Here is a 12688-nt window from a genome sequence, read left to right on the forward strand (position 1 = left end):
TCCTGGAATGGTAAAGGGAGTGTTCCCCTTAAAGTGTGATCTTTTGGAAGGAATCTTGCCATCCTGCCTTTCCCTAAGATTTCCCCTTCACTAGTGGAAACAAGGCAGGTAAGGAGAGCTGCACTCCTGGCCTTACACTCATCTGAACGCACAGCTGAGTGGCCTTGGAGATCAACCAGCACCACCCTCTTTCACAGAGGAGGAGACAGAATTCCCGAGAGGAAAGGATTTGCTCAAGGTCACAACGTGTTGGTGACATCATAACAAACCCAGGTCTAGAATCTCAGAGAGAACCTGTATTCTCTCCGTTCTCTGTTTATCCTTTGGACTCAAATATAGAATCCTTATGAATTCTAAGCACAGTACCTTGTATGTAGTAGACCCTCAACAAATGAAGGTTGGAAGAGTAGAAGAATAAATTTTTAAAGTTTTGAACATTAATGATCAATACTTTACATGGAGAAAAAGGAGGCTCTGAAAATAAATATCAATTACTTTTCTTAACTTGACACGAGAAAAGAAAAAGCAGAGACAAAACTACCTTAAAGTAGAACATCGACTCCTGTCTACCCCCCGTGTTGGCATCAGGTATCTGAATCTGTCCCCAGAGAGAAAGTTAAGATGACTCTGGTGATGGCAACGCACAGGGAGGCCTGCACAGATCCATCTTCGGGTTTAAGGTCCCAAGAAACTGGAAAGAAATGTAAAAATGTCTATCTTTTCCTGGTGGGTAAAGAGAAAACCTCATTCAGTGGCTACAAGGGCGCTCCAGTAAGCAACTGATTGAGGAGCCTCCAAAACCCAACAGGATATTGCTCAGCTCAGCAAAAACCGAAGTGGCCAACACATGACAAACTTCAGGTACTAAAGGGACGTTTAAATGTACCTGGAGGCAGTAAAAGGAACAGAAAGAACATTTAGTCCCCAAAGTGGGGACAGTTTTAGAAACAGAGCACATTTTCAGGATTTAGTACAGCTCACTAATAACAATGCAAAGGCTTCTCCAATGACAGACTGCACATAAAATGCAGGGCTTGTGTTTCTTCTGTCATTCTCCTGTCATTCGAACCAGCTAGATTCTCCTCAGTAGCTTTGCTTACTCTGAGAGGCACAGTCATTTCACACAACTCGGTAAACCACACCATTCTCAGAACACAGCAGCTGCCAGAGTTGATGGAATTTTTCCATCATGCCCATTATGAGGGCTTCCAGTGCTAGTTTTCATATTTTCCCATCTAGAGATGCTTTACCTGAAGATCCCCAAATTGTCTTTTTAACCTCAATCTTTGACACACGTGAACCATAAACATGATAACCATGGTATACCAGATATCCTTTCACAGAACATTTTCTCACCCAATTCTGAGATAACGGATTCAAGTTTTCTTCATGGGATGAGAAAACAAAAGACCACTGAAAACAAGGATGTGGCATCGCTGTCCTGTGTATCATGGGGTGGGGGCAATGGGCAACGATATGCATGCCGTTCTCACGGAGCTTCAATTTACTTAGATGCTCCCCTTATTGGAAGGTAGGCCCCTCTTCTCAAGATAATCTCTACTTCATTTCATTTACTAAAACCATTAACTAGACTCATTTGGTAAAAAGATGGCTTTCCAGACAGAGTGGTCCAGGAACAACTCTGGAAATCATGGGTTCTCAGCTTTAGAAAAGGGGCTTACATACAGAAGTGCCTTAATATGCATTATTAGATTTAAATAATCTGTAGAAGGCAGAATAATGGCCTCTGTAAAGATGTCTATGTTCTGATCCCTGGGACTTGTGAAAATGTCTCCTTACATAGCAAAAAGGACTTTACAGGTGTGATCAACTTAAGGATCTTGTGATGGGGAGATTATCTGTGTTTTCTTGTGGGTTCAATGTGATCACAAGGCAGGAAGGTCAGAGTAAGAGAAAGTTTGAAGATGCTACACTGCTGGCTTTGGAGATGGAGAAAGGGCCACAAGCCAAGGAAGGCAGACAGCCTTTAGAAACCAGAAAAGGCAAGGAAACAAATTCTTCCCTAAAGCCTCCATAGGGAATGCAGCTCTACTGACACCTTACTTTTAGCCCAATAAGATCCATTTCAGACTCTGACTTCCAGAACTGTAAGAAACTAAATCTCGTGTTGTTTTAAACCTCTTTGTTTATGGTAATTTATTACAGCACTAATAGGAAGTTACTACATAACCCAATTGAAAAGGCACATTTGAGAATTACCCATATTATCCCTCACCCGTTTCTATCAAGAGATGATTAATAGACAGGAAAGCAACTCCAGAGACTTCTGGTGTGGACTCTTCCAGTAGCCTCTTGCAGCAAAACTGTGCCACAGTGACTGCAAACATGAGCACACAAAACCGTGGCCACCCTCACTTTGGCTAATATGCATTTCACAAAGTCATTTGCAATCAGAACAATCGATTTTAAATTATAGAGCTCTTTGCTCTGTAAATCACCTCTCTGTCCTTCTTTTTACTCCAGATTATAACAAATTCAAATACCTCAGTAACACATGAACAAAGACATAAAGACTGCCTAATGTGTAATTTGGGAGGGAATTTAATGATACATCTGTCTGTTTTGACAAAGCACAGTCTTGAAGTGTCTACCTAAAATAAAATCAGCAGATTGGCAGCGATTAAAAATGAAAGGCTATAAAAAGTTTAGGGAAAAAAAGCATTAAACCCTAATAGCTTTTGGTTTATGTGCCAGAAGTATAGTAAATATACTTCCAGCACCAAATTTCTCTCCTGAAATCCCAGCATTAGCTACTACAAAAAAATACCACCATTAAACACATATCAAAAAAAATCCGGGGGCTTCCCTGGTGGCGCAGTGGTTGAGAGTCCGCCTACCGATGCAGGGGACACAGGTTCGTGCCCCGGTCCGGGAAGATCCCACATGCCGCGGAGCGGCTGGGCCCGTGAGCCATGGCTGCTGAGCCTGCGCGTCCGGAGCCTGTGCTCCACAGCGGGAGAGGCCGCGATACCACAAAAAAAAAAAAAAAAAAATCCGGCCTTTATAAAGATTAGGCAATGAGTCCACCTGGGATCCAGTAAGACTGGGTATGCATAATGTTTTAAGCTATTTTATGGCACACTGCTGAACTCTATCTTTCAAACAAGTAAGGTAGGAAAGATATGTTATTACTTTGTATAAATATTGCCTTGAGATCTTTTTGATACTACACTAAACAAATAATTTATTAAGGAATTTTGGAAGTTTGTAAGTTTAGGATATTCTAAATGATCATTTGGAAATATAATAACCAAATAATGTGTTGATATCTGTTCTCAAAAGCTTTAATATAGTTTACATCTTAAAGCAATAATGTAATGACAAACAGAGACAGCTACTATCAAAATGTAGTTTTTAAGTAGTTAGTCATAAAATCACAGGAATTACCAGTGACTGAATGACACCTGTAAGAACTCTAAGGGTAAAAGCTACTGCATATGCAATAGCCTAGGACAGAAGCCCACCCTGAATCACACCCCAATGCAGACCTCAGTTACCTCTGGAGATTAATCTTTCTTTACCTTCTGGCTCCAACCATACTTAATGTCTCCTTAGGTCACCTGCATACTTTCCCCAACTTATCTTATTGAAACTGTTGGAGATTTGTGAGAATCTAGCCCTAACCTTACAGATCTCTTAGCTGATATAAATTCTCTTGCACAAGCCCCTTATGTCATGGTAAAGCCTTATATGCAGTAACTCTCCCAAGAACTACAATGGGGACTTCAAAATAATTCTATAGCTTTAAAAAAACTAGTTAATTGTGTAAATGGCTAAAACTCATTTATGGCATGGCATAGGACTGTGCAAATGTGGACCTTTAATACCTCTGGTATTATAACTACTTCCTTAGAATATACCTGGCCAAAGCTTCTCCAAGAAGAAAATAAAGGCAGGAAAGAATATAATCAAGGAAATTATGTTTATTCATTTATTTGGTAAATATTAAATTTTATAGCTACTATATTTTATGTCTTGTGCTAAATGTTGAAAATACAACAGGGGATAAGATGGACATGGTTGTGGCCTTTTCCCTCATGGTCTAAAATGATTGCTAAAGCTCCAGCCATCACAAATGCATTTCAGGTATTTGGATGCAGGAAAGGATAAAGAAGAGCATGTCTTCTCCATTTAAGGGAGGAACTGTTCACAATGTCACTTAAATCTTATTGATAAAAACTCAGCCACATATTCACAGTGCACTGTAAGGGAGCTGAGAAAAATTAATTCTTAGGTGTCTGATCTGTGCCCAGTGTAAAAGTAGTGTTCTTATTTCTAAGGAAAGAGAAACAGATCTTCCAAGTTAACTAGCATATTCTGACATAGTATTTATTTCTTTTATACCCAACAGCACACAGCCTGACTTAAGCATAGGAAATTCTCCATTTAGTTTGAATAATAATCAAGTGTGACAATATAAGAAACAGCTTTGTAATCTCTAAAGTGCCATATACATGTAAAATATTATCTTTGAGACAAAAATCAACTAGCTGTTAATTCAAAATTGGTACTTTCAAAACCCAGAGCCTGAGAGGTGTTATAGGACAAGACAAAGATCAATCCCATAATATACTGAATTTTTTTGTTAAATTTACAGTTATTTCATTTCAGATATTTATTTAGTTGCAAAATTAGTTATAACTAATAGTTATTCATAGATTGGTTTACTTTTTAAAATATTTTAATATCATTCTTGTATAAAACATCTGTCCTCAGGCTTATTTCTAGAATGCACTGCGTATTCTCCTAATTTATCGAAATGATTCAGAAATAAATTCACTCATTCAACATATGTGTACTGAATGCCTACTGTGTAGCAGGCACTGTTCTAGGTCCCAGATGATAGAACATACAATAAAAAACAAAAACATGCTTTCAGAGAGCTAGTGGGGGAAGACTGAAAACAGAGCGAAGAAAATCTTTCTAGCTTTGCAATTTCTGTGAGTGATACAAAACCAAAGAAACAGAACCATTTAATGCCCCTTTATCTGTATAATGATAAAACAAGCATACATGATTGTTATTAATAAAGACTAGAGAGAGAGAGAGAGTGCAAGGGGGCATGGGGTGGTGAGAACATTTGCACGGCCGAATGAACCAGTTGAAGAGGAAGTGATTTTATAGTAAGGAGAGAAAAAAACAACAGAGGAAAAGAAAAAAGTTGGTAAATGTTAATGAAAGAAATAAATTCCCCCTACCTTGAGACGTGTCCCATAGGGGCACAGTGGTTGAGAGTCCGCCTGCCGATGCAGGGGACGCGGGTTTGTGCCCCGGTCCGGGAGGACCCCACATGCCGTGGACTGCCTGGGCCCGTGAGCCATGGCGGCTGAGCCTGAGCGTCCGGAATCTGTGCTCCGCTGCGGGAGAGGCCACAGCAGTGAGAGGTCCGCGTACCGCGAGAAAAAAACCAAACACCCTCTCGGCTTAACAACGCAACAAAACTGGCTAAAACTGGATGGAACCTATGTGGCCGATCAGAGTCTGCGCAGAATAAGCTTGCTTGTCCAATCACAGCCCAAATTTTCCCCACCTGTTTCGTACCCGCTTGCCTAAAACTCGCACACGTGACTGAGACAGGGGAGCCTGCTTGCGCGTGCGCGTTAAGAATTCAGCGAGTCAATAAACTTTGGAACCAACCTCTCTCATCCTTTTTTTTCCTCGCCCCAGAATCCTGACTCTTAAATAGCCACCTCACTCTGCCATGGGGAGACAGACTTGAGCCTTGCCTCCTGTCTCCTTGCTTGACCGCCCTGCAATAAAGCTTTTTCTTTTCGCAAAAGGCCTCCACAGTATCTGGCCTCCATGTGGCTTTGGGCAAGGGGCGCTTTGCTCTGCAACAGCCTCTGCACCAACCAGTGGAGATAGTGCAGAGTGTTTTGCTGATGTGAGTACGACTTGGGATGATGATGCTTAGGAACCTCGCAAGTCTCCCGGGTGAAATCTGAAACTGGCGCTCGTACACGGAGGAGGAGATCTCTGCATCCTTGGCCAGACTCCTAAACGTTTACACAAAGGCCTTACCTGGGTTCAGTCACAGCTACCATCCAAATGGTCTCAACGCCACCTTGCTCTCTCAAGGCTGCATCCTTGAAAACAGCTCCGGCTGTGGAAAAAGGTGGGCAGAATGTACATTCCAAGGACAGGGGCGGGGGTGAGGAGCCTCCGACTGCCCCGGTCCAGCTCGTGGATCAACCGACAGTCACGCCCTCTCCGTGGCCTCCTCTAACATATGAGGATGGCTGGAAAGGCAATAGCTTCTTTTTCCCTGTGATATCTTAACAGACTGAAAAGCTCATGGGCCAACTGAGAGAGGAAGGGCCACCCCAGTGCAGAAGGAGGTGAATTTATCCATTCATTCATCGTGCTGGTGGGGCCAGAGGGAGCAAAATTGACCCAGTCCCTGCCTTCACGTGGTGTCCAGTCTAGTACAGACAAAGAGGAACAAAAAGAAACGTATATTCATAAGTTGTATATCGTACTCTGAAGGGAAAGTCAGGACTGTGGTGAGAAAGTACAACATGTGGTCCTGTGATAAGTTGGGTGTGGCAGGATGGAGGCCGCTGGTCTGTGGAAACTAAGAAAGGCATCTGAGCGCGACAAAAAGGATGCATAGATGTTAGGTGGGGGAAGAGTAGGCTAAATCCAGGAAAGCATTAAACATTAGAGGTTACCGGTGAGAGAATAGGTTTTGGAGGTTTAAGTCACCGAAAAACTCCCATGTGCAGATGACTCATTTGAATTTGATATATAGTAAAACATTTTCTGTTAATTAAGTGTAATATATCTCTAGCACTGGTGAGCTGGAGCTAGCTTGTACTGGCTCACTAGAGCCTATTGTAAGCATCTCTTCCTGAATCTGCATTTGGTGATGTCAAAATGGTAGCTTGAAATTGGCCGTGGTCAGAGCCTTTACATCATGGAAATTGTCAAAGGCTACACATCATGGCATTTTTTTTCCTTCTAGAGAGCTTGTTGTTAAACATTTACCAGCATATCATTGCTCTTATGTCAACTAATGCCAGGATGGCTAGGCAAGAAACACCCAGAGAAAGGCAATGAAAACCAGTAATTTAAGCCATTCTAATTAAAAATCTGATACAATATTTTGATATCTCTAATGGTTTAACGTCTTCACAGAGAAAGTATCAAGGTTATTTGGGGAACAAAATAGAATAAGCACATATTTGCTGTATCTGTAGTAAGTTGCTTAATAACAATGGTTCTAGAATTTACCTAAGTGTGATAACATCACTTCTGAAAACAAAGTTGGTCATTTTTTGAAAACTACAACACATTTCATTGATTCATATTACTTTTTATCTATTCAACTTTAAACATTCAAGGGCTTCCCTGGTGGCTCAGTGGTTAAGAATCTGCTGGCCAATGCAGGGAACACAGGTTCGAGCCCTGATCTGGGAAGATCCCACATGCCACAGAGCAACTAAGCCCATGCGCCACAACTACTGAGCCTGTGCTCTAGAGCCTGCGAGCCACAACTACTGAGCCCACGTGCCACAATGAATGAAGCCTGCGTGCCTAGAGTCCGTGCTCTGCAACAAGGGAAGCCACCGCAGTGAGAAGCCTGCACACTGCAACAAAGGGTAGCCCCCGCTCGCCTCAACTAGAGAAAGCCCACACGCAGCAATGAAGACCCAGTGCAGCCAAAAATAAAATAAATACATAAATAAATAAATTTCTTTAAAAAAAAAAACCTGGGTAAATCTGGCTCTCTTCCTTCCTGCCTTATCAAGTCTTCCTGGATAACATTATACTTCAAATCCAGGATCAATGACCTTTATAAGTCTCTCCCAGGAGGGGAAGCCAGCTCGAAGTTTCTTTTGAATATCTGAATAGAAGTTTTTTGGTTTTTTTCTTCTGGTAAATCTACCCTCTGGCTTGACATTCTCTAGGGTTCCTTCCTGCATTAAAATTCTGTGAAGAAATCCTTTTCCACTCATGGAGATGATTAGGGAGAAAGAAACAAGTTTATCTAAATCTCTATGGGAAAGAACTGAATAATACAAATGGGACTAGGACATCCTTACTCCCTCCTCTTCTTCAATGATGAGTCCATTAATATATTTCAAGGCAATTCTATCACAATAGCTTGAAAAATAAACTTCCTTTTTGCTTTCCATTCTTATAAAACAGCATATTTAATTATATTAAATAAAAACCTACAAACCAGAATAATAGCAATTGTCTCCTTTTCAGAGAGAAAGGTCCCACTGCTGTTCTCCAAGGGCAGGACAAATCTTTTGGGTGAATTGACATTGGGGTGATGGATTTGCACCCTTCCTGAATACCCTTATGCTCTGCTTCTCTTTGACCAGGGTAAGATGGCACCTCAGGCTGGGAACATAGGTTTCCTCCACAGCCATGGCACGAAGTGCAGCTGCCAGGCTACACCCTGAAGCCCTGAGTTGGTGGTGACAATTCTATTCTTTACTGACCAGCCAAAGATTCAAAGTCAGCATTAGCCAGAGAGGGCAGAAGTGGCACTTCATCTCATTCAGTTTGGCTATCTTCTAAAATAAGGGGGCCAAGACAGGGGACTATCCTTAAAAGAACATCCTGAGACTTTTCTCTTTCTTCCCTAAGAGAAAAATCCTGCACTCTCATCCTATTTCAGATCCTGAGTCACATCACAATATCCATGAGGCCTTGGAACCCTCCCAGAACTTAAGAGAGATAGTTCCCACTTCAGTGAAAAAGATCTTTCTTGGCAGTAAATCTGACCTTATACAGAAGGAGTGCTCACCCACCCAGTGTGGCTCTAGGGGCTGTGAAAAGCCCCCTGAAGTTCCTCCCTCCCTGGCTACGCTCCCAGCAGAACTGATTATTCAGATTTGGGGCAAATACTTTGCAATTTGAGGTAAATTGTCTTTCGTTGACCTTTGCAAAAATGAAACTATGCAAAATAGGAGAGGACAGACCTAATTTTTTAAATTGCTTATCAGATGTAGAGACTTTTTAAAAACTTAGCAGTGAGGGCTTCCCTGGTGGCGCAGTGGTTGAGAGTCCGCCTGCCGATGCAGGGGACGCGTGTTCGTGCCCCGGTCCGGGAAGATCCCACATGCCGCGGAGCGGCTGGGCCCGTGAGCCATGGCCGCTGAGCCTGCGCGTCCGGAGCCTGTGCTCCGCAACGGGAGAGGCCACAGCAGTGAGAGGCCCGCGTACCACAAAAAAAAAAAAAAAAAAAAAAAACCTTAGCAGTGAAAATACTAAAGCTCCTTTAGAAATAAGTTTGGCGATGGCTGCAAACTGCTAGCCTCTTAATTCATAGATGGCCAAGTAATTGTGCACAAAACTCTCATGCGACAGGAGCTTCAGAAGGAAGAAAGCGCTGCTTCCCATTTAGGCTGGAGTAGCCTGACCTGGGCTGGAAGGGAGGCTGAGGAAGACCCCGTTGATTCTCCAGGGCGTCTTCAGAACGGTCAGCCAGAAGTACAGTGACCATAAGAACCAAATGTGCTGGGAGAGCTCAATTTCATGCATTTTTTCCTCAAAAGAGGCATTTTGCTAACTGTAACTAAATATGATCTAATTTTTATGTTGAAAAGACTTTTCCAAGACAAATCGGGGAAAAGTGTCCCTATACCACATGTTCTGGTTTGAGGTTAGGAAAATATAGCCTTGATAGTAAGGAATGCAGAAGTCAGAGCTGGGCGACTTGGTGACGCGGTAAGAGGAGCACGGCTGAGCCCAAGCCAAGGCAGTGCAGGACGGCCGTGCCCCGCCCACTGGAACCTGGGAAGGCAAGGCAAGGAGTCACAAAGACCGCCTGCAAGGCCTGCCGCCTGGATCAGGCCTGCTGGAACAGGGAGGAAGGTGGTGAAGCAGCAGTCTTTTACACTACAGCTGCTCTTGTGGCCGAAAAAGACACAGCCACATGTGGGCCCAGCCCAGGCAGGCGGCTGAGGTTCGTATCTTTCCTCACTGTGTGCCTGACTCCTCCACCCGGCTATCCATCCTCTCCTTCCTCAAACAAAAGACTTGGGGCAGTTTGTTTCAGGGGAAAAAAGAAAAAAAAAATTTTTTTTAATAGAAGACACCCATTGTTCTAGGAGTTCAAAATTGCTTTCAATCTTCCTGTATATGTTCTGAGTTGATTGGCACTTCCTTTAGCGAACGTCTCCAGAGCGTGTGCCAGACATTTTGCACCTGGGGAGGGCCCAGCACGTAGGCCAAACCTGCACTCTCCTGTGACTCCGGCACGAATCACCAGGACACGACGGTAAGTTTAAGTTCCAGCATTTTTGCTGCATGGGGTTCATCTCAACAAACACAAATTTATACCATTATGATTGTCATGCTCCACCCCTTAATTGTTCCTCTTGAACATGAGAAAATATGAGTTCCACACGTCAGCTAAGAAGCTGAAAGGATGTAATTTCTCAAGCAACGTGACAGGCAAACTCACTGACGTGCACATCACTGTTCTGCTTGAATGTCCCTCCTCTCGACGCGGAGGGTGATCCCGGCAGCCCCTCCAGTTGCTAGAAATGTTTACATTGAAATCAGCCCTAACTACCTGTTTTCAATGCTGTTTTTGAGACTATAAAACTAATACATATTTACTGAAATGTAGAATATCTGACAAAACACAAAAACAAATATAAAAATCTATTTTAACCTCATGAAGGAGTGCTGTTAATGTTTTAATGTATTTATCTCAGTGTTATTTATACAATGTGCACCTACACAAACACATTTACATGCCTTACCACTTGTGACATAATTGAGATTACAGGATATAGTATTTTGAATCTTACTGTTTTCACCCAATAATATATCATTAATATTGTCCTACGTTGTAAATATTCTTTGAAACCATTTCAATGGCAGCATAATGTTCCACAGAATAAATGTACCATTATATATTAACTTTATTAATGAGTTTTTGTATTTTTTCCAATTTGCTCTTTCAAATAGTAATTTAATAAACATCTTGAGGGCTTCCCTGGTGGCACAGTGGTTGAGAGTCCGCCTGCCGATGCAGGGGACACGGGTTCGTGCCCCGGTCTGGGAGGATCCCACGTGCTGTGGAGCGGCTGGGCCCATGAGCCATGGCCCCTGAGCCTGCGCATCCGGAGCCTGTGCTCTGCAACGGGAGAGGCCACGACATTGAGAGGCCCGCGTACCGCAAAAAAAAAAGAAAATAATAAAAATAAATAAATAAACATCTTGATACAAGCATCCTTGTCTGATTGTTTTACTATATCCATAGAGTAGATTGCTAAATGGGAAATGGTTGAGTCAGAGTATGGGCTTTCTTTTTAGAAAAATGTATTATTTTCCTAGAAGCAGCATATGAGAGTATTATTTCATTATCCTGTTTCCAATACTGAATAGTATGATTTAAAAGTTCTTTATTGCTATAAGGAGTGAAAAACAGCCAAGCCTCATAGTTTTTAAGCGGTTTCATTTTTCTAAGAAAAAAAGAAGCGTGATTTTGTGTATGTTATACTTTCATCACAACATCTATAGTAGTTCTACCCATAGGGCCGTCCTTAACTATCACAAATGGAACTATTTGGTGGTAACTATGATATTCTCAATATACAGTTAAACTCACCAGTCTCTGAGGCTGTGCCTTATGGAATCAACACATCAGAGCACCGGCTGCAGAAAGGAAAGGGAAAAGGGACAGGGCTGAGAAAGGGGCTGTTTTCAAGCTTGGAGCCGGGCAGGAAGGGCAGCCCTGTCAGAGCTGCTGTAGCAGGAGGACTCTGGACACTGGGGAAGGAGGTGCTGTTTGATAGAAAAGAATCTTAGGATATGAAGGTATTGAGACAAACACTGTCTAAGAACTTGTCTTGTAAGGATGTTCCTACTGAGAGGAAAGCCTTGAGAGGATGCTGGAATGGCAGAAATCATTAAGCACTCTTACAGACATGGGTGTCAGATGGAGATGCTTGCTAGAAATGGTAGAGGTCAGACCTACCCATCTGATGGGCAGTCAAGCAGCACACAGTGGAAAGACATCCAGCTAGGAAGGTAGAGCGTGCCATCCCAAGGTGGCAGCTCTTGTCCAAGCAGATGGCACTTGACATTGGGAGTTCCTTGGGTGATCCCTGGTGGATGTCCCTGACCTTGACAGGGATGCAAAGCTAAATACACCGTCAGCTCAAACGTGAGGCTAGATCAAGGCGTTGCAACATGCAAAGACAGACCCCCAGCTCTTAACTGGGGTTTGGGGAAGGACCAGCAAAGGTAAGGGGGACCCTGGATTTGACAATCTGGACAAGTTAGGTCAGATCCTTGGGCCTAGACATCCAGACGAGAGGCCAGTTTCTAGAGCTCACGTGCAAGGTGCAAGCTGGGCAAAGAGATCTGCAAGAGCTGGGATACCGACTCCACGCATTCTTGTGGTGACGCCTGGGATTGAGCCCAGACTCTGCTCCAGATGTGGTTGAGAGGTCTCAGCTAAGGGGACTCGCAGACAGAGGGGGCAAGGAGCCAGGAACGGCAACAGGGAAAACAAGCAGAGAGCCCTTGAGAACTCCGCAAATGAAACTCAAAATATTGCATTTCGTTCTCACCATTCAAGTTCATGAACAACTGGATGCTTCAAATGATAAACTGCAAGAGATTCACGGGCGAGGGGGAAAGAAAAAGGACTTGAAGAGGCCCAGTGGGGAATTCACAAAACCCATAACTGTTA

This window comes from Kogia breviceps, chromosome 5 (genome assembly GCF_026419965.1).
Source record: "Kogia breviceps isolate mKogBre1 chromosome 5, mKogBre1 haplotype 1, whole genome shotgun sequence".
Lineage (NCBI taxonomy): Eukaryota > Metazoa > Chordata > Mammalia > Artiodactyla > Physeteridae > Kogia > Kogia breviceps.